Here is a 6,306-nt window from a genome sequence, read left to right as displayed (position 1 = left end):
GAAACACCCTCTAAATGATTAACCAGGATCATTGCTTTGCCAATGTGCGTGTCGAGTGACCCCGAGGTAATCGAGTGATTTATTTCATGAACTGCGCTGTTAAACTTCTCGTGCTAAAGAAGGCTGACCTATGACATGTATTGCTTGAAGACGCCTTGACATGACACATTTCTAACAGTTTGATCAGTATTAATTGTACAGGGGCTTCTGTATTTTACAGGCAATGCGAATACAGTAATATACAGGTGTAATATACAAGTGTTACAGCACAGCAGAGCAGACCTCGCCGCCGTGATGTCACACCCTTACAGAATTCTTACACAACTGTATTGTGTTTTTTTTTTTTGCATTCCAACGTGTGTTATTTTCAAGTGCAGTCGTGTTGCGTGTGCCAGTGCTATTCTCGGTACCAGTGCATCCCAGATGGTGCAGTCAATGTTCTAAAAGTCCAGTTAAATGCTGAAGCCAGTACCTTGCAAGCAGGAATTAAAGTCTATGCAGACAGTTTGGTTCTAGATACTTATGGATAGCTTTCCTATGGTTTAATATGAAACGCAGGCCGGACCCAGATTTTCTGTATCCCATTTTAGTTTGCTCTAGAAACGTGTATTTTTTACACCAAAAAAGGGAAAGGGGGATGATACTATATGAAATTTTTTAAGGGTACTGATTCTAATAGATCTCTGTCCGAATCTGACTCCGGTCCGTGCTTCATACCCACCCACCTTCCTAACCTACTTTCACAGCTCCGTGCCTCCCAGTGTGTGTGTGTGTGTGTGTGTGTGTGTGTGTGTGTGTGTGTGTGTGTGTGTGTGTGTGTGGATGTGGTTCACAGCTATTACTGATCTGAGCTGACTCTTGCAGTTCAGTTATCCAGTTGAGTAGACACAGTAATTGCCAGGTGGTTGTTGTGGCTGACCTACCTGTTTGGATTCTACATGATTCTGTTACATTGCAAAGTTCTTTTCATCCATAAGTGCCATGGCTGTGGTATAAACCAGTGCAGCATATGCATGGTTGTGTATAGCAGAAAATGAACAGAGGCTGCCATCTAACTACAATAATGCCTGTGTGCTTTGGACTGGTCCCAGGTACTTTTACAGATGCTCATTTAACAAGGTGTAAAAGACCAACAACAGCTTAATACTGTTCTTGCAATCTACTGTTCTGAAAATGTGATTGTTTTCCTGGAATAATGTTCCCCTTTGATACTATTGAAGTCAATACATCCTGTCCCATCTTATACATACAGTCAATGTACCTTGGCTCTTCTGTACAGATCTCAACCACTGTACAAAAGAGCCAGGCTTGCTTGGATGAGCGGTTGTAGACCTGAATTGTTTTCCTACTGTAGGTGCACCACCTTTATTAAACCACAGGGGTCAGTCTTGTACTCTTTCCCTCAACTTTTTCTTTTACAACAGCTTGCAGTGTCAGTGTTTTTTTGCACACCACAGGCACCTGCATTTCTTTGACCAGTTTCACTGTTCACAATCATTATGCCAGCTCTTTGTTGTAAGATTTAAGAAACTGTATATATATATATATATATATATATATATATATATATTAGATATATAATATATATATATAATATATATATAACATATATTCCATGTCCCCGTCTTGTCATGGGTAAACAGTCTTCATGATCTATAAGACAGGCCTTGGCTCATTTTGTCTTGAATCCCTTTAACTGGAACTTCAGTTGCCATTGTATTTTTTCAATCTTGTAGTAGTGCATAAGACTTCATAGCCCATGCAAAACCACAGATTAGTCAAAAACCTCAGGGTACAGGGCAATGCACTGGCTATCGCTTGCATTGACAAAGTTAAGGCTTGGCTTTCCGATGCAGAACCATCTTTGTTTATAAGTAATATCAGCATACAAGTATTTTTTAATATATTACAATGCCTGTACAAAATTTGCAGCTGTTTATAGCAGCTGACTTCATTAGAAGGCAAAACAGCACCTCTGCTGAGCCTGTGGCAGACGTGGCCCTGCTGGAGTTTCTCTTTCAACAGCCATGTTTCAAATAATCTCTGCATTCTTACCAAGCTAAGGCAGGGAGACCCTTTCTCCCCCCCTCTCTCTCTGCATTGACATAAAAATTCCTCCATCAATTAGAAAACCCCTGTGCAGTGAGCAAGCACACTGTTGGGTTACTGGGTGAATAATTGTGTATATATTCATTCAAAATAAAGGCGAGTAGTGGACACTGAAACTCAATGAGGAGAACTAACCGCAGATTGTTTTTCTGCCCTAACCGTGCCGGGATGCAAAGGCCAGTGCTCAGCTCCGTGAGTCCCCAACCAAGAATGGCCTTCTTGATTTCCTCCAAGCTACAGTGCTTTTACTCATTGAGCCACTGGGGGCATCCTTTACCATACTGGTTTGATAGAGTTGTACCATATAGTCAAGGCATCACAATGCTACAAACACATTGACAATCCATTGCAGTATAACAGCACCAAACCAGTACCAGACTATACCAAGATCCCTGTGGAGTATCTGTTCCAAATCCAGTGCGTTTCCACTGTTGTCTGCTAATAACGGATATCCTCAAATTAACACTGCCCTTGAATAAATGCTGCACTCAACAAGAAACAAATAAAGAGGAAACAGGGTTACCATATTGGATAAAGAAGGTCGACACCCTCGAAAACCGTACTCCTTCCAATAAGCACCTCCCTCGAATAAGCGCCGCCCTTGAATAAACACTGCAGCTGTTTCAGGCAATTTAAAATAAATGCTGCATTTTTCAAACTTTAAGAATGTATCATTTTATTACCCCCTTGAGCTTGCACCCAGGAGGGATCTCCACTAGGGCAGGTGGGCAGGTTCTTGAAGTCTGATTTTCTGAGTCACAGTTGGGAGAGATGCTAGCTGAGATCCCCACAAGACAACTGTGAACAGCGTCAGAATATCTCCCTTCTATAGACAGGCTGGCTGTCTGTTAAACAAAGCTGACAGGCTGTCAAAACAAATCTGACAACAAAAAAGGAAGCATAAAGTCCAAAGGCTAAGTTTATCAAACTCTGCACTCAAACACTGCAGATTTGTTAATGTTTGTCTTTGTTATTTACCAAAGTCAGCTAGCCAGGACCCTTATTGAGGTAAAATGAGCTCTGATAAAACATACACCTGATTACAACATACCGACACATGGAGGTCATTCCCATATGGTTTGGGAGCGCTGGCTAATTTCACAGAACGAAAGTTTGGTGGTTTGAACTGCACAGTAGATGCAATTATAGCTGTAACAGGGAAATGTTACATGTGTGAACCATCACTGAATAATACTGACTCAGACACAGAGCAGTGGGGGCTGAAATGCCACACAGGAGCGCAGATTTAATAACAACAGCCCTAGTGTCAGATTTAATAAAGAAAACAAAACAAAGCTACAAATAAAAGTTTGCCACACAAGGAGAGCGCTAGCTTCATTAAAAGAGACATCCGGCTCCAGGAACCCACTATACTCTATACTGGCTGGGATCAGCATCCCTTAAACTAACCTACTGCTGCTGTTCCCAAAGTCCCGTCCTCCCAGCAAGTCTTTAGGACAGTCCCGGCCAGGCAGAGTCCTAGTCCTAGTCCTGCAGAGCGGACATTCTCCTCCTCAATGTAAACAAAGCGCCCCTCTGTGTATCACTGCAGTGCAGTGGCCTCAAGCTGTGGCTCATGGCTTTGTGACCTGAGCGCAGGCTCCACGGGCACGCTCCCCGGGCACGCTCCCCGGACACGCCCCCCAGCCAATCTGGGCTTCCCGGTCAGCTCGGCGCCAGGCGAGCCTACCAGCTCAATTGGTTGCCTAGCAATGCATCTCCTGTTACGTACCCCAGCTGCACACACCACCGTGCAAGAACCAGCGACAGGGTTCTCTGTGTCACAATGACCAAATGCACAATCAATGTTCATATACAGTGTGACAGACAGAGAGACAGACTGACGCGAGCATCGCATAAGGGTGCACATTTTTTGAACGAGGACACTAAAAAACAACAGCATAACTTGGCATTACTGCCTCTGGACACAGTTCAAATAAAATCTACTATTAACATGACAATGGGTTCTTTGTTTTCCACTGGCCACCAGAAGGATGATCAATTTTGCTGCAGACTGTCCTCTCACTCTCTGTTGGGCTTTGTTGGTAGATGGAGCTCCATGCTTATTTAAAAATGTGAATGAAGAACATTGTTTTTGTTTTTATTCTCCAGGCTAATTCTGCTGGCAGAGTTAGTTTCCTTTCAGCCAGTAACTGATAAATATGGTTTCCCATGATGACTCATTTCTAACTACTAGTATGTGGAATACACACAAGGGCTGCCAGCCAGCCTGGTGCAGGATACTTGTTTAAGACTTACTGGCTGTGCTGCATAACATGGAAATAGCTGTGGGCAATATGGAATAGACAGAACTGTGCAACCTCTAATACAAACTGAACATGGGGAGTGAAGGTCAATTAGTCTGACAGGCAATTAGAGTGAAGTGTACTGAAAATCAAAAGGATAGCAATGCCACAGCCATGCTTCTGTCATGACAGCCTTGAAGCAATAAGTGTAAAGGTGTAAACTTATCAAAGAAATAATTTAATTGCAGGAGGAATCCTTCACAGTCAGACTGAGTCCTGCTGGTTTTACACTCTGCTAAGTTCATAATATTGCCTTTGCCTTCTCCACAAGCCCTTATTCTAGCTGTGCGTCTTTCATTCACAGCAGCACTCTTGAGACCTGCAGTATTTCCAGAGGAAAGGTGCACGACAGGTGCGTTTTTTCCTCCAGTTTAGCCAGAGCGTACACAGTGGCCTGGCGTTACTGTGTGACAGGTGAGATATTGATTCTCTAGTGAGGGAGTCTGGAAAGTGTACTCTGCAGTCAGAGACAGACGCTTTTATTCTGAGGGATGACTTTCCATTGCAGTCAGCCCCCAGACGCCTGGGTCGTTGTGACAGAAAGCAGGGCACGCAGTGTAAGCTACAAGGCAGATAAAGAAGCTGACTGGACCTGGAATTGCAACAGCGCCAGCAGGTTTGGTACTGGAAGAGGGGAATGACGCAAGGACTCTGGGCAACCCCTTGTGGCACCAGGCTGCAGAGATGATCCAGGAGGGATACAACTGGTAGTGATTCATTTGCTCTGGCTTACTTAAAGACAGCCCTGTGCTCTGCCTCTTAGTCATTTAAAGACTGTCTTCAGTTTGTATGAGAACCCATGGGGCAGTTATAATTAGACTTTTCTTTCTTGATACGTATTTCATTGACAGACACGTCTGGTTTATTTAAATAACACTCATGTATTTATTCATTTAGTTATTTATATATTTATAATTTAGGTTGCTGGATGAGGTTGCTGTATAAAATTTTATTGCAAATGCATTTACTTCACATTAAGAGTGAGAGAGAGAGAGAGAGAGAGAGAGAGAGAGAGAGAGAGAGAGAGAGAGAGAGAGAGAGAGAGACAGACAGACAGACAGATCAACAAGCTTGTCCTGGAGGGAAGAACACCCTTTTAGAATGCATTATAAAACACATACTGTGCCATTCTGCTGTAGTGAGGCCAGAGCACTAGCAGAAGAATGCCACAGTTTCCTCTTTCTTTCTCCAGCACTCTGTCCAGCGCTGTAAGTAGTGGGGAATGCCAAGGGCTGCAAACCATCACGGAAGAGAGAGTGAAATAAATACATTATAAAATGACTCATGATTCAAAAATGTACAGAAGGGTATTAGGGCTGGAAAAATGAATTTAAAACCTCAATTGCTGCACAGCTCAACTCAGTGTGACATAACTGTGAAAAGCATTACATTAAAAAATGGATGCATTGTGTTGAACTGAAGAAACAAACTTCATCATAGTCAGTCAATCCTTTAGAGCACAAACTCTGTCAATATGTATTATATACACAAGATATATATTAGCATTTTAGCTTTTCAAGGAGAAGCCTTTGACAAATCTAACCTTGAATACTCACAAAAAAAGGATAAAGCGAAGTACCACAGGACATCAGTCAGCATGACAGTAATGGCCTTGCTCTCATATTGAGAAAGCTGACTCTCTAATACTAAAGTAGCCCTCTGGGTACACTTGTATTTGGCAGCACTGTACTGTAGATACAAAATATGCAAAGGCATAATGCTCCTAGCGCTGACTCGGAGTGGGCTCTAGGCAGGGTTTAAAATGATGGTGCTTTATGAAGGAGCTGGAATAGGCAGCACCTGAGTTCACTCGTGCAGTTAAGAGAACTGTGATACGTTTCTTTTAATATCGCCAAAAACGAAATGCTGACCTGAGCAGAATTCAACTGCA

This window comes from Polyodon spathula, chromosome 30 (genome assembly GCF_017654505.1).
Source record: "Polyodon spathula isolate WHYD16114869_AA chromosome 30, ASM1765450v1, whole genome shotgun sequence".
In the NCBI taxonomy this organism is placed as follows: Eukaryota; Metazoa; Chordata; class Actinopteri; order Acipenseriformes; family Polyodontidae; genus Polyodon; species Polyodon spathula.
The sequence above is the reverse complement of the archived record's forward strand: the minus strand, read 5'-3'. Positions refer to the sequence as shown.